Consider the following 18,159-nt stretch of genomic DNA (forward strand, 5'->3'; position numbering starts at 1 on the left):
AACTATCCCGGAAAAGTAACAAAAAATCCCGAAATGGCTCCTACGGCATCCCGGACGGATCCAGAAATGATCTCGGAAGGGTCCCCAAATGATCCCAAAATGGTCCCGAAATGACCCTGATGGATCCGGCAAACCATCAAGAAATTATGCCGAAAGGGTCCCAAAATGATCCCGAAATAATACAGAAAAAGTCACGAAACGACCCCTAGAGGATCCCCAAATGATCCCGTATTAGCCCCGAAAAGGTCCAGAAATAACCCCAACGGGATCCCGGACAAATCCCGAAAACCATCCAGAAATGATGCCGGAAGGAATCCCAAATGATTCCGTAAAAGTCCCGCATTGATTCCGACGGGATGCCGAACGGATACCGAAAATCATCCAGAAGTGACGCCGGAAAGGTCCTCAAATGATCACCTAATAGTCCCGAAATGATCCTTAAGGGGTCATGGACGGATCCGATAAACCATCCAGAAATGATCCCGATATATTCCCAAAGAAGTCCCGAAATGACCCTGACAGGATCTCGAACGCACCCCTAAATGACCCTGACGGGATCCCGGACAGATCCCGAAATCCATCCAGAAATGATCTTGGGAGGGACCCCAAATGATCCCGAAAAAGTCCCGCAATGATTCCGAGGGGATCCTGATCGGATACCGATAACCATCCAGAAGTAATGCCGGAAAGGTCCTCAAATGATCACCTAATACCAAAATGACCCTGACGGCATCCCGGACTGATCCCAAAATCCATCCAGAAATGATCTTGGGGAGGTCCCAAAATTATCCCGAAATAGTCTCGGAAAAGTTCAGAAATTACCCTGACGGGTTCCCGGACGAATCCTGAAAGCCATCTCTAAATGATCCCGAAAAAGTAACGAAATGACCCTGACTGGACCCCGAAAGGATCCCGAAAACTATCCAGAAATGATGCCGGAAATGTCCTCAAATGATCACCTAATAGTTCCGAAAAGACCCTGACGGGATCCCGAACGGATCCCGACAACTATCTAGAAATGATGCCGAAAAGGTCCTCAAATGATCACCTAATAGTCCCAAAATGACCCTGACGGCATCCCGGAGAGATCCCGAAATCCATCCAGAAATGATCTTGGGAGGGTCCCAAAATTATCCCGAAATAGTCTGGGAAAAGTCCAGAAATTACCCTGACGGATACCGGACGAATCCTGAAAACCAATCTTAAATGATGCCGAAAAAGTCCCGAAATGACCCTGATGGGATCCGGAAAGGATCCCGAAAACTAACCAGAAATGATGCCGGAAAGGTCCTCAAATGATCTCCCAATAGTTCCGAAAAGACCCTGACGGGATTCCGAACGGATCCCGAAAACTATCCAGAAATGATACCGAAAGGGCCCGCAAATGATCCCGTATTAGTCGAGAAAAAGTCCCGAAATGACCCCGACGGGATGCCGGACGAATCCCAAAAACCATCCAGAAATGATTTTGGAAGGGACCCCAATGATCCCGAAAAAGTCCCGCAATTATTCCGACGGGAATCTGAACGGATACCGAAAACCATCCAGAAGTGATGCCGGAACGGTCCTCAAATGCTCACCTAATAGTCCCAAAATGACCCTGAGGGCATCCCGGACAAATCCCGAAATCCATCCAGAAATGATCTTGGGAAGGTCCCAAAATGATCCCGAAATAGTCTCGGAAAAGTCCAGAAATTACCCTGACGGGTTCCCGGACGAATCCTGAAAGCCATCCTTAAATGATCCCGAAAAAGCCCCGAAATGACCCTGACGGGATCCCGAAAGGGTTCCAAATACTATCCAGAAATGATGCCGGAAAGGTCCTCAAATGATCCCCTAATAGTTCCGAAATGACCGTGACGGGATCCCGAACGGATCCCGACAACTATCCAGAAATTATGCCGAAAGGGTCCGCAAATGATCCCGTATTAGTCGAGAAAAAGTCCCGAAATGACCCCGACGGGATCCCGGACGAATCCCAAAAATCATCCAGAAATGATGCCGGTAGGTATCCCAAATGATCCCGAAATAATCCCGAAATGACCTCGTCGGCATCCCGGACGGTCCCCTAATAGTCCCGAAATTACCCTGATGGGATCCCGGACGGATCCCGAAAACCATCCAGAAATGATTCCGGAAGGATCCCAAAATGATCCCAAAATAGTCCGGAAATGACCCAGATGGGATCCCGCACAGATCCAGAAATGATCCCGGAAGGGTCCAAAAACTATTCCGGAAAAGTAACAAAAAATCCCGAAATGGCTCCTACGGCATCCCGGACGGATCCAGAAATGATCTCGGAAGGGTCCCCAAATGATCCCAAAATGGTCCCGAAATGACCCTGATGGATCCGGCAAACCATCAAGAAATTATGCCGGAAGGGTCCCCAAATGATCCCGAAATAAAACAAAAAAGTCACGAAACGACCCCTAGAGGATCCCCAAATGATCCCGTATTAGCCCCAAAAAAGTCCCAAAATGACCCTGACGGGATCCCGAAAGGATTCCGAAAACAATACAGAAATGATGCCGGAAAGTTCCTCAAATGATCCCCTAATAGTCCCGAAATGACCGTGACGGGATCCCGACAACTATCCAGAAATGATGCCGAAAGGGTCCGCAAATGATCCCGTATTAGTCGAAAAAAAGTCCCGAAAGGTCCACGACGGGATCCCGGACGAATCCAAAAAAACATCCAGAAATGATGCCGGTAGGTATCCCAAATGATCCCGAAATAGTCCCGAAATGACCTCGTCGGCATCCCGGACGGATCCCGTAAATTATCCAGAAATGATGCCGGAAAGGTTCCCAAATGATCCCCTAATAGTCCCGAAATTACCCTAATGGGATCCCGGACGGATCCCAAAAACCATCCAGAAATGATGCCGAAAGGGTTCCCAAATGATCCCGTATTAGTCGCGAAAAAGTCCCGAAATGACCCCGACGGGATCCCGGACGGATCCCGAAAACCATCCAGAAATGATGCCGAAAGGGTTCCCAAATAATCCCGTATTAGTCGCGAAAAAGTCCCGATATGACCCCGACGGGATCCCGGACGGATCCCGAAAACAATCCAGAAATGATGCCGGATGAGCCCCAAAATGATCCCGAAAAAGTCCCCAAATGACCCCGACGAGATCCCGGACGGATCCCGAAAACCATCCAGAAATGATGCCGGAAGAGCCCCCAAATGATCCCGAAAAAGTCCCCAAATGACCCCGACGAGATCCCGGACGGATCCCGAAAACCATCCAGAAATGATGCCGGAAGAGCCCTCAAATGATCCCGAAAAAGTCCCCATATGACCCCGACGAGATCCCGCACGGATCCCGAAAACCATCCAGAAATGATGCCGGAAGGGTCCCCAAATGATCGCGAAATAGTCCCGAAATGATTCCGGAATAGTCCCGAAAATGTTCCAAAATAACCCCGACGGGATCCCGGACGGATCCCGTAAACTTTACAGAAATGATCTCGGAAGGGTCCCAAAATGATCCCGAAATAGTCCCGAAAAGTCCCGAAATTACCCCGGCGTAATCCCGGACCGACCCCGAAAACCATCCAGAAATGATCCCGGAAGGGTCTCGATATGACCCTTACGGGATTACAAATAAAGTGAAGCTAATTATAAAACCATGTTAATAAGGCAGCAGGCGCATTGGAGCGAATAAAAAGTTAGATAGAAACATACAGGTAAAGCTAATAAAAGCGTGCTAATAAAAACAATTGATGGAGGGCGGATGGCGGGAGTAGAGGAGAGGACCACTGATCGTTCCTCCAAAATTGTCTAGATCTCGTTCTGTATGTTCCAGATACCAAAAACTATTGATTTAGGAGAAAATTTAGATTGAGTTATAACAATTTATGGATTTTACACCAGAGGGGGAGATAAAGGGGGGCGGGCGGAGGGTGTCACTGCTTACTTTGTAAGCCCTCGACTTATTTGACCCCTTGAGTCTGTGATATTGGTGAAGGCCAGTATACGTAAAGTTATAATGTGTAAAAATTATGAAAAATAATTTCTCGAAGGGTCGTGGGACCCCCACCCCTCTTTCCATGTTCGAAAAAAATTTCGCTAGTAGACTACTGTCTGTGTCCCAAATTTCATCAAAATCCGTGTAGCCATCCTGGCGTGATTCAGTCGCAAAGACGAAAAAATATAATAATTAAATTATAACTGTTCCTAGGGGGCGGGGACCACGCCCCTTTTGAAAAATATATAGCTAGTAGATCCTTCTAGACTATTGGCTATATGTGTGCAAAATTTCATCCAAATCGGTTTAGCCGTTCTTGCGTTATTGAGTCACAAAGACAAACATCTGGACAAACATCCAAACATCCAAACATCCAAACATCCAAACATCCAAACATCCAAACATCCAAACATCTAAACATCCAAACATCCAAACATCCAAACATCTTAACATCCAAACTTTCCCATTTATAATATATATTAGATTAGATTTTTAATTAGGGTGTGTGGGTAGCTATTGGTTTTGAGCATTTTATCAATTTTTTGCAAGTTTGTGTTCCAGTATTGCTTGTCACTTATAGTTAGTACTTTCTTTATCAAACTTTTCGCTGTGTTTATTTTGTATTTCATTGGCTGGGACGAATGAAAATTTATCAGTCTGTCGGAGGATAAAGGCTTTGCGTACCACTCAAATGAGAGGCTTCCATTATTTATATTTATACTCAGTTGAGCAGAGCTCACAGAGTATATTAAGTTTGATTGGATAACGGTTGGTTGTACATATATAAAGGAATCGAGATAGATATAGACTTCCATATATCAAAATAATCAGGATCGAAAAAAAATTTGATTGAGCCATGTCCGTCCGTCCGTCCGTCCGTCCGTCCGTTAACACGATAACTTGAGTAAATTTTGAGGTATCTTGATGAAATTTGGTATGTAGGTTCCTGAGCACTCATCTCAGATCGCTATTTACAATGAACGATATCGGACTATAACCACGCCCACTTTTTCGATATCGAAAAATTCGAAAAACCGAAAAAGTGCGATAATTCATTACAAAAGACAGCTAAAGCGACAAAACTTGGTAGATGAGTTGAACTTATGACGCAGAATAGAAAATTAGTAAAATTTTGGACAATGGGCGTGGCACCGCCCACTTTTAAAAGAAGGTAATTTAAAGTTTTGCAAGCTGTAATTTGGCAGTCGTTGAAGATATCATGATGAAATTTGGCAGGAACGTTACTCCTATTACTATATGTACGCTTGATAAAAATTAGCAAAATCGGAGAAGGATCACGCCCACTTTAAAAAAAAAATGTTTTTAAAGTAAAATTTTTACAAAAAATGTAATATCTTTACAGTATATAAGTAAATTATGGCAACATCCAACTCCAGTAAAGATATGGTGCAACAAAATACAAAAATAAAAGAAAATTTCAAAATGGGCGTGGCTCCGCCCTTTTTCATTTAATTTGTCTAGGATACTTTTAACGCCATAAGTCGAACAAAAATTAACCAATCCTTTTGAAATTTGGTAGGGGTATAGATTTTATGACGCTAACTGTTTTCTGTGAAAATGGGCGAAATCGGTTGATGCCACGCCCAGTTTTTATACACATTCGTCCGTATGTCCTTCCGCATGGCCGTTAACACGATAACTTGAGCAAAAATCGATATATCTTTACTAAACTCAGTTCACGTACTTACTTGAACTCACTTTATCTTGGTATGAAAAATGAACGAAATCCGACTATGACCACGCCCACTTTTTCGATATCGAAAATTACGAAAAATGAAAAATGCCATAATTCTATACCAAATACGAAAAAAGGGATGAAACATGGTAAGGTAATTGGATTGTTTTATTGACGCGAAATATAACTTAAGAAAAAAATTTTTTAAAATGGTTGTGACACCTACCATATTAAGTAGAAGAAAATGAAAAAGTTCTGCAGGGCGAAAAAAAAAACCCTTAAAATTTTGGCAGGTATTACATATATAAATAAATTAGCGGTATCCAAGAGATGATGTTCTGGGTCACCCTGGTCTACATTTTGGTCGATATCTGGAAAAGGCCTTCACACCACTCCCTTTTAAAACTCTCATTAATACCTTTAATTTGATACCTATATCGTACAAACTCAATCTAGAGTCACCCCTGGTCCACCTTTCTGGTGATATCTCGAAAAGGCGTCCACCTATAGAACTAAGCCCCACGCCCTTTTACAATACTCATTAACACCTTTCATTTGATACCCATATCGTACAAACATATTCTAAAGTCACCCCTGGTCCACCTTTATGGCGATATCTCGAAAAGGCGAACACCTATAGAACGAAGGCCCACTCCCTTTTAAAAATACTCATTAGCACCTTTCATTTGATACCCATATCGTACAAACAAAGTCTAGAGTCCCCCTGGTCCACCTTTATCGCGATACCTCGAAAAGGCGTCCACCTATAGAACTAAGGCCCACTCCCTTTTAAAATACTCATTAACTCCTTTCGTTTGATACCCGTATTCCACAAACGAATTCTAGAGTCAGCCCTGGCCCACCTTTATGGCGATATCCCGAAACGGCGTCCACTTATGGAACTAAGGATTACTCCCTTTTAAAATACTCATTAACACCTTTATTTTGATACTCATATTGTACAAACAAATTCTGGGGCCACCCCTGCTCCACCTTTATGGCGATATCTCGAAACGGCATCCGCCTATGGAACTAAGGATTACTCCCTTTTAAAATACTCATTAACACCTTTCTTTTGATACCCATATTGTTCAAACAAATTCTGGGGTCACCCCTGGTCCACCTTTCTGGCGATATCTCGAAATGGCGTCCACTTATACAACAACCACCACTCCCTTTCAAAACCCTCATTAATACCTTTAATTTGATACCCATATCGTACAAACACATTCTAGAGTCACCCCTGGTCCACCTTTATGGCGATATTTCGAAACGGCGTCCACCTATAGAACTAAGGCCCACTCCCTTTTAAAATACTCATTAACACCTTTCGTTTGATGCCCATATTGTACAAACAAATTCTAGGGTCACCCCTGGTCCACCTTTATGGCGATATCTCGAAACGGCGTCCGCCTATGGAACTAAGGATTACTCACTTTTAAAATACTCATTAACACCTTTCTTTTGATACCCATATTGTACAAACAAATTCTAGGGTCACCCCTGGTCCACCTTTCTGGCGATATCTCGAAATGGCGTCCACTTATACAACAACCACCACTCCCTTTCAAAACCCTCATTAATACCTTTAATTTGATACCCATATCGTACAAACACATTCTAGAGTCACCACTGGTCCACCTTTATGGCGATATTTCGAAACGGCGTCCACCTATAGAACTAAGGCCCACTCCCTTTTAAAATACTCATTAACACCTTTCGTTTGATGCCCATATTGTACAAACAAATTCTAGGGTCACCCCTGGTCCACCTTTATGGCGATATCTCGAAACGGCGTCCGCCTATGGAACTAAGGATTACTCACTTTTAAAATACTCATTAACACCTTTCTTTTGATACCCATATTGTACAAACAAATTCTAGGGTCACCCCTGGTCCACCTTTCTGGCGATATCTCGAAATGGCGTCCACTTATACAACAACCACCACTCCCTTTTAAAATACTCACTAACACCTTTCGTTTGATACCCATATTGTACAAACAAATTCTAGGGTCACCCCTGGTCCACCTTTCTGGCGATATCTCGAAAATACGACCACCTATACAACAACCACCACTCCCTTTTAAAACTCTCATTAATACCTTTAATTTGATACCCATATCGTACAAACACATTCTAGAGTCACCCCTGGTCCACCTTTATGGCGATATTTCGAAACGGCGTCCACCTATAGAACTAAGGGCCACTCCCTTTTAAAATACTCATTAACACCTTTCGTTTGATGCCCATATTGTACAAACAAATTCTAGGGTCACCCCTGGTCCACCTTTATGGCGATATCTCGAAACGGCGTCCGCCTATGGAACTAAGGATTACTCACTTTTAAAATACTCATTAACACCTTTCTTTTGATGCCCATATTGTACAAACAAATTCTAGGGTCACCCCTGGTCCACCTTTCTGGCGATATCTCGAAATGGCGTCCACTTATACAACAACCACCACTCCCTTTCAAAACCCTCATTAATACCTTTAATTTGATACCCATATCGTACAAACACATTCTAGAGTCACCACTAGTCCACCTTTATGGCGATATTTCGAAACGGCGTCCACCTATAGAACTAAGGCCCACTCCCTTTTAAAATACTCACTAACACCTTTCGTTTGATACCCATATTGTACAAACAAATTCTAGGGTCACCCCTGGTCCACCTTTATGGCGATATCTCGGAAATACGACCACCTATACAACAACCACCACTCCCTTTTAAAACTCTCATTAACACCTTTCGTTTGATGCCCATATTGTACAAACAAATTCTAGGGTCACCCCTGGTCCACCTTTGTGGCGATATCTCGAAACAGCGTCCACCTATGGAACTAAGGATTACTCCCTTTTAAAATACTCATTAACACTTTTCATTTGATACCCATAACGTACAAACGCATTCTAGAGTCAACCCTGATCCACCTTTATGGCTATATGCCTAAATGGCGTCCACCTATAGAACTGTGGCCCACTCCCTCATAAAATACTCTTAATGCCTTTCATTTGATACACATGTCATACAAACACATTCCAGGGTTACCCTCGGTTCATTTTCCTACATGGTTATTTTCCCTTATGTTGCCAACATAGCTCTCAACTGAGTATGTAATGTTCGGTTACACCCGAACTTAACCTTCCTTACTTGTTTTATATATTCTTACGTCCAGGTATGGTATGCTGTCATCTCTCTTCATTTCAATCGTAAACTGAATTTTGTTGTGATATTTGTTAAGTGTTTCTAATATTAAATCCACGTCCTTACGTTTTACAATCGCCAGAATGTCGTCCACATATTTTACTAAAAATTTTATGTCGATTTAGTAAAATATGTGGACGACATTCTGGCGATTGTAAAACGTAAGGACGTGGATTTAATATTAGAAACACTTAACAAATATCACAACAAAATTCAGTTTACGATTGAAATGGAGAGAGATGACAGCATACCATACCTGGACGTAAGAATATATAAAAATATAAATAATGGAAGCCTCTCATTTGAGTGGTACGCAAAGCCTTTATCCTCCGGCAGACTGATAAATTTTCATTCGTCCCAGCCAATGAAATACAAAACAAACACAGCGAAAAATTTGATAAAGAAAGTACTAACTATAAGTGACAAGCAATACTGGAACACAAACTTGCAAAAAATTGATAAAATGCTCAAAACCAATAGCTACCCACACACCCTAATTAAAAATCTAATAGAACAAATAATAAGAGAAATAAATAACGCACAAAACAACACAACGACACATAAGGAAAATAAGTCAAAACAATACTTCAGTGTAACCTATGTACCTAAACTTACCCAAAACCTCAGCAAAACTATATTCCACGACAAACAAAACATATCTTTATCATATAAATCAAACTACACACTAGCAAGTATATTTACTAACACAAAAAGCCCAACCGAAAAATTAGAACAAAACAATGTGGTATATGAAATAACGTGTAAAGGTAAAGAAAATGAAATCTGCAGCAGGGTATATATAGGGATTACCAAACGTGCACTGGGAATCCGATTGAAAGAGCACGAAGCTGATATACAAAACAAAAAAACCACCACCGCCTTAGCGCAGCATATCACAACAAGTGGACACTCAGCTGATCTGGCTAATACAAAAATAATAGATAGGAACAAACACGGGAGAGCCAGATATACATTGGAAAGTCTGAGAATATTGGAAAAACGGGCAAATACGATAAACAAGAAAGAGGACACACAAAATATAGCAGCTGTTTACCTTTTATGTTTATAGTTAAGAATCAGTATGACAATGATACCAATGTTAAATGGTACTAATTCTTTTAGTTTTAATATTTAAATAACAAATATATTACGTAAGTGTTGTCTATGTTTGTACGTATGTAAATCAATGTTAGTGTTGTTCTCGTTACATATATAAAGTAAATTTATATATATAAATTAAAGTAGTCTTTATACCATAAATTAATGTAAATATTTTTATCTTTATTGTTGTTAACAAATTAGATCACCTCTGATGATGCTAGGAAGTCTAGCGAAACGTTAGGTGGAAAAACTGAAATAAATATCTTTATTTGCAATTAAAAAACGATTGGTCAAAAAAGCCTATTACCAACAAAAATCTACAAAAATAAATTGACCGGAAAAATCATAAAATATTTTATTCTCATCGGTCCTTGATGCGTGCGTAAAGTTAAAGTTGACATAGTGGCCATTTGAAGTGATCATAAGGTCAATTTACTATGTGTTTGTTGACCTTATGTCACCCCGCCATCAAATTATTACATTTTCATCGATCTTTGATAAGTGCACGAAGTTTGATTAAATCTGTCCGTTTTAAATGTGTCAAAATCAGGTCCAAGGATGCCGGTTACAAACAAACATACAGGTGAATCTAATATCAGCGTATTAAATAGTCAAAGCTCCTATGCTGTCAGCACCTCCCTTCCGCTGGTTACAGTTTTTTTAATCGCTATAAATCGTCTATTTGACCAATACCCATAATATTTGGTCATATAAATCGAATTTCAAGAAATGTTGCAAACTTTTTCAGTTATACCCTTAAAATTAGTTAGAGATATTTCAACAATCGTTTTAAGGATAGCTTCGAGATCTTTCAGGAACATAACCGGCTCATTTTTCGCAATGACTTTGGACATTTGTGGGAAAATTCTCCCGATCTTTTTTGGACAATTTCCGGGATCAATGAAGTAATATATTTCGATGTTATTTCAAGATAAATTGAGGGGATGTGTGGAATAATGGTATAAGTCGAGTTACACTGTTTTTCCATAAATCAACTAAATAAAAAGAGCACGATTACATACATAACATATTAATCTTAGAAAATAATAGTGATATTTAACAAAGATATTAGCTTCATTTATGGAAAAACGGTATAACTCTCTAATAAAATTTTGCAGTAGTGAAGCATCGAAATGGTATGAAAATATATTCCATGTCGTAGACCAGAAAGAACTGAAGAACAAGTAAGGAAGGCTAATTTCGGGTCTAACCGAACATTACATACTCAGCTGAGAGCTTTGGAGACAAAATAAGAGAAAATCACCATTTAGCAAAATGAACCTAGGGTAACCTTGGAATGTGTTTGTATGACATGTGTATCAAATGAAAGGTGTTAATGATTATTTAAAACGTAGTGGGCCTTAGTTCTATAGGTGGACGCCTTTTCGAGATATCGAAATAAGGGTGGACCAGAGGTGACTCTAGAATGTATTTGTACGATACGGGTATCAAATTAAAAGTATTAATGAGGGTCTTAAAAGGGAGTAGCCCTTAGTTGTATATGTGTAGGCGTTTTCGAGATATCGACCAAAATGTGGACCAGATTGACCCAGAACATCTTCTGTTGGGTACCGCTAATTTATTTATATATGTCATACCACGAACTGTATTCCTGACAAGATTCCAAGGGCTTTTGATTTCGCCCTGCAGAACTTTTTCATTTTCTTCTACTTAATATGGTAGGTGTCACACCCATTTTACAAGGTTTTTTCTAAAGTTATATTTTGCGTCAACAAACCAATCCAATTACCATGTTTCATCTCTTTTTTCATATTTGGTACAGAATTATGGCATTTTTATCATTTTTCGTAATTTTCGATATCGGAAAAGTTGGCGTGGTCATAGTCGGATTTCGGCATATTTTATACCAAGATAAAGTGACTTCAGATAAGTACGTGAACAAAATTTGTTAAGATATATCGTTTTTTGCGCAAGTTATCGAGTTAACGGCCGAGCGGAAGGACAGACGGTCGACTGTGTATAAAAACTGAGCGTGGCTTCAACCGATTTCGCACATTTTCATAGAAAACAGTTATCGTCATAGAATCTATGTCCTTACCAAATTTCACAAGGATTGGTAATTTTTTTTTCGAGTTATGGCATTAAAAGTATTCTAGACGAATTAAATTAAAAAGGGCGGATTTACGCCCATTTTGAAATTTTCTTTTATCTTTGTTATTTGTTGCACCATATCATTACTGGAGTCAAATGTTGACATAATTTACTTTTATACTGTAAAGATATTAAATTTTTTGTTAAAATTTGACTTAAAAAAAAAATTTTTTTTTAAGTGGGCGTGTTCGTCATCCGATTTCCCTAATTTTTATTTAGCACACATATAGCAATAAGAGTAGCGTGCCTACCAAATTTCACCATGATATCTTCAACGACTACCAAATTACAGCATGAAAACTTTTAAATTACCTTCTTTTAAAAGTGGGCGGTGCCACGCCTATTGTCCAAAATTTTTCTTATTTTCTATTTTGCGTCTTAAGATTAACGCACCTACCAAGTTTCATCGCTTTATCCGTCTTTGGTAATGAAAAAGTGCGATTTTTCCGTTTTTCGAAATTTTCGATATTGAAAAAGTGGGCGTGGTTGTAGTCCGATTTCATTCATTTTAAACAGCGATCTGAGATGAGCGCCCGGGAATCTACATACCAAATTTCATTAAGATACCTCAAAATTTACTCAAGTTATCGTGTTTACGGACGGACGGACATGGCTAAATGAATTTCTTTTTTCACCCAGATCATTTTGATATATGGAAGTCTATATCTATCTCGATTAGTTTATGCCGTTACGGATTACCGTTATGCGAACAAAGTTAATATACTCTGTGAGCTCTGCTCAGCTGAGTATAATAAAAGAATTGAAGTGGTTTAAAAAACGACTAAGCAGACAAAGAACTCCATTGTTAAAAATAGAAAAAGTTTAAAAATGACAAAAGTAGTAAAAAAAAAATTGCTAAAAATAATAAACGGAAATAACAAATAGTTATAAGCACATATAAATAATAGAATATAATGTATTTAACAATGGTTATTAATGTATCTACTATTTTGTTTAATAAAGTATCTCAATCAAGATATTTAATATTCGATATATGGAATAACGGTATAACTCAAAAAAGAAATCATCCATTTTCTAATGAAATTATGTATATATAAAATTTGTTACTTTTTCTTATCAAAGAATCATACTATCTAAAATACTACCAAGTAGGATTATTATAAATTTATTCTTACCTGCATTGTTAAGTTTTTTCACTCTTCTCAAAAGGTTGGTTCTTGAGTTATACCGTTATTCCACACATACCCTCAATTCTGTATCGTTTTGCGACTGTCTGTAGAAAGTATTAAGACTATATTATGCTTCCAGCATAAAATAAATACAAGGCACGTTAACCTCCAAAAAGATTTTAAACCGAGCTTCTTTAGATGAGTTTTCACTGAGAAGCTTTTCAGGGCAGAATTACGTTCGGGGTGTTTGCCAAATCAGTGCCGAGGGGCGACCCTACATAGAAAAACTCTTTTCTAATTGAAAAAACGTGCTTCGAAATTTGTGTTGCTGTTTTGCGCTAGAAATGACCCCAGGATATTTGGTGTGGTAGGCGTCGCACGCTACCTCAATACCACGGGGGCAGCTTCCGGCATGGTTTCAGAATTGCTCGGACTATTTTGTATTATTTCGAGCGTACTTGGATGCCATTACGGATTTTCTTTAGTATACATGTCGGGGCTGTTTCGAAACCATCTTGGGATTGTTTTAGATATAATTTAATTTCCGAAGTATTTCTGGGCTATTTGAGGATATTTTCACGTTTGTTTTCCAGACAAATTCGAAATAATTTGGATTTGTTTTCGGAATGGTTTCGGGGCTACTTTTATGCCATTTTGGGATAATTTTCAAATCGTTTGGGGACTATTAAGACGTAATTTCAGTATTTATATCTGCCGCCATTTTGGTACTGTTTAAAGAATCATATCGGAATTATATCGGGATAAGTGTAGGTTTTGGAGACTATTTCGAAGCCATTGAGGGACCATGTTGAGACTAGTTTCAAGTTTATCTTCGGAATAGTTTCGGGACCATCGATGAACCATTGCCATTTCGGGACTAAATGTAGATAGGTTTCTTATAAAGAAAGACTCGGTAAGAATAAAATTTATAAATTAAAAAATTATAAAAAATAATAAATAAATGTTTCGGTAAAGTTCTCTATAATTTTACAGAAAAAATATATAAATAAATCTTTGGTGTGATTTACCTCCGAGGAGATTCAGACCAATATTCTCTTCTAATTTGAGTCTAGCTCCCTCATGATTTTTCTTACGAATCGGGGGGACCTGACCTAAATGTCTGACGCCAACTTCGAATGGCAGCTTCAAACCCAAATGAATTTTCGCTGAGACGCTTTTCAGGGCAGAAATACTCTCGCAATGTTTACGGGTACTAAAAATCTGCAGAAGGGCAAGCCCGCTAAGAAGATATTGTTTCTAATTGAAAAACGGTTTTCTATAGATTTTGATGTAACTATTCGCGGGCCGTTAACCCAAAACCGATAAAGCTTTTGGAAATTGAAATTGCGGAATGAAATAAATTCCTATGGTTTCAACATATTTACGGTTAAATGAGTTGGAATATGTTTGCGAATATGAGTGAGGTTCTATTCTTCGGAGTGTAAACTTTTTTTAAATTATTTCCTTAGGCTTATAAGTCGCTTCATATTGCAATTTCTTTGCACTGAGCATATATTAAGACGAAAGGGAATAAGTTTTAAAAACGGTCTCTCAAGAAGCCAACTCACCCATATGACCACAATATGTCTAAAACCCCTACAGAAAAAAGGTATGAACTCGCCCAGGGGTTGAAATTAAACCACAACATTTTCAGAAGGGCTTCGTTGCCTTCTTTTCGATAACAATACCGGTTACTGTTTTATTATCGGCTTATTAGCAATGGCGTATTATTAAATTATTAACACTCTAAAAAGAAATCGTCCATAACATTTCAATATCAATTCGATTACTTTCTCACCAAAATTAAATAGCTTTCGATAAAAAGTCGATACATCTTCCATGGCAAATCGATAAATTTTCGAAACACTCCGATGACAAGTCGAAAACTTTTTGAAAGCAAATCGATAATATTTGGATAAGTTTTGGATAGTATTTCAATAAATAATCGATAACTTTTTTATTATAAATAGATAAATTTCGTTGGAAAAACGATGACTCGTAGAAACAAATCGATAACTCATCAATAATTACTCATCAGTATTTACTTACTTAATTTGCGGTAGAGGCGCCAATTGGTAACACCAAGGGACTTAAAATTGTTTTCCTTTTAATTGTGGTCCTTCTAGCGAAACGGTAGTCGCCATCTTTCTCTGCTCCCCGACGCTCGTTTGCCTCATCTATATACCTATACCTAATTGGAGACAGTGATGCAAAACTATAATGTCGTATTACATTTTAATTGACTTCATCTGAAGTGGTGATAATAAAGTGAACAGAGAAATTTAAATCGAAAATCGGCTAAGCTGAACTTAGTATTTTCGATCGATTAAATTTTTAAAATATAAGTCCATCGCTTCTTATGTAGATCTTGTTGAGCGTATAGATTTCAACATTGCTTTGCAACATCCATAAACCTCTAATCTTTTTATGCTTGGCTGAGCATAGCTCATACAGTATAATAATTTAATTTTTGTGAAAAAATATTTTTCGCCATTCCATAGATACTTAATAATGTGGTCCCTGCAGGGTTTCTCCCACTTAAAACATTTATACTTAAATATATTTTTGGCACGCTTTAAATATCAGAACAACTTATTGTTACCATAAAATATTACTCGAAAATGTTGTTCTCATTGTTGATACGAGTAAATGGGTATATGTAAATTTGTTTCCATACCCACAATATACTCATAATGGCCAACGTTAGCCACTTTACAATATATTTCACTTGTTATTGTTGTTGTAATCAAGAACTTTTTTATGAAAGACACATAAAAGTCAGCGTTATTATCGCACATCGTGTCACTTTGCAATTTTCAACGTCCTCAACTAAGATATTTAACTTTTTTATAGAGCTCCTCCTGCTGCGACAAAGAATTCAAACCCACTCGCCATCCTTCCAAGTTGCAGCTTATTATTTTCTTCAATTTATTTCTTTTTGTACATTTCAAATTTTTATTATTTTTTTTTTGCACACTACAAATTAGCTTCACTCTCAAACCATTTGCATATAGATTTGGAATTAAATTGTGGGAAAATCAACAAATTTGAGGAATTCATCTACTTTACACTGACGATGTATTCGAAAGTCATTCCAGACCTTCGAAACGAAGCGCGAGAAACTGTCGAAAGTTATGTCGTAATTTGTTTTTGTTTTACTAGTGTAATTTCATTTGTTTGTTATACTCAGTTGAGCAGAGCTCACAGAGTATATTAAGTTTGATTGGATAACGGTTGGTTGTACATATATAAAGGAATCGAGATAGATATAGACTTCCATATATCAAAATAATCAGGATCGAAAAAAAATTTAATTGAGCCATGTCCGTCCGTCCGTCAGTTAACACGATAACTTGAGTAAATTTTGAGGTATCTAGATGAAATTTGGTATGTAGGTTCCTGAGCACTCATCTCAGATCGCTATTTAAAATGAACGATATCGGATTATAACCACGCCCACTTTTTCGATATCGAAAATTTCGAAAAACCGAAAAATTGCGATAATTCATTACAAAAGAGAGATAAAGCGACGAAACTTGGTAGATGAGTTGAACTTATGACGCAGAATAGAAAATTAGTAAAATTTTGGACAATGGGCGTGGCACCGCCCACTTTTAAAATAAGGTAATTTAAAATTTTGCAAGCTGTAATTTGGCAGTCGTTGAAGATATCATTACGAAATTTAGCAGGAACGTTACTCCTATCACTATATGTACGCTTAATAAAAATTACCAAAATCGGAGAAGGACCACGCCCACCCAAAATTTTTTTAAAATAAAATTTTAACAAAAAATTTAATATCTTTACAGTATATATGTAAATTATGTCAACATTCAACTCCAGTAATGATATGATGCAACAAAATACAAAAATAAAAGAAAATTTCAAAATGGGCGTGGCTCTGCCCTTTTTCATTTAATTTGTCTAGGATACTTTTAACGCCATAAGTCGAACAAAAATTAACCAATCCTTTTGAAATTTGGTAGAGGCATATATTTTATGACGTTAACTCTTTTCTGTGAAAATGGGCGAAATCGGTTGATGCCACGCTTAGTTTTTATACACAGTCGTCCGTCTGTCCTTCCGCATGGCCGTTAACACGATAACTTGAGCAAAAATCGACATATCTTTAATGAACTTAGTTCACGTGCTTACTTGAACTCACTTTATCTTGGTATGAAAAATGAACGAAATCCGACTATGACCACGCCCACTTTTTCGATATCGATAATTACGAAAAATGAAAAAAATGCCATAATTCTATACCAAACACGAAAAAAGGGATGAAACATGGTAAGGTAATTGGATTGTTTTATTGAAGCGAATTATAGCTTTAGAAAAAACTTTATAAAATGGTTGTGACACCTACCATATTAGGCAGAAGAAAATAAAAAAGTTCTGCAGCGCGAAATAAAAACCCTTAAAATCTTGGCAGGTATTACATATATAAATAAATTAGCGGTATCCAACAGATGATGTTCTGGGTCACCCTGGTCCACATTTTGGTCGATATCTGGAAAACGCCTTCGTATATACAACTACCACCACTCCCTTTTAAAACTCTCATTAATACCTTTAATTTGATACCCATATCGTACAAACTCATTCTAGAGTTACCCCTGGTCCACCTTTATGGCTAAATCTCGAAAAGGCGACCACCTATACAACAACCACCACTCCCTTTTAAACCCCTCGTTAATACCTTTAATTTGATACCCATATCGTACAAACGCATTCTAGAGTCAACCCTGATACACCTTTATGGCTACGTCCCTAAATAGCGTCCACCTATAGAACTATGGCCCACTCCCTCATAAAGTACTCTTTAATGCCTTTCATTTGATACACATGTCATACAAACTCATTCCAGGGTTTCCCTCTGTTCATTTTCCTACATGGTTATTTTCCCTTATGTTGTCACCATAACTCTCAACTG

This window comes from Eurosta solidaginis, chromosome 3 (assembly GCF_040869045.1).
Source record: "Eurosta solidaginis isolate ZX-2024a chromosome 3, ASM4086904v1, whole genome shotgun sequence".
Lineage (NCBI taxonomy): Eukaryota > Metazoa > Arthropoda > Insecta > Diptera > Tephritidae > Eurosta > Eurosta solidaginis.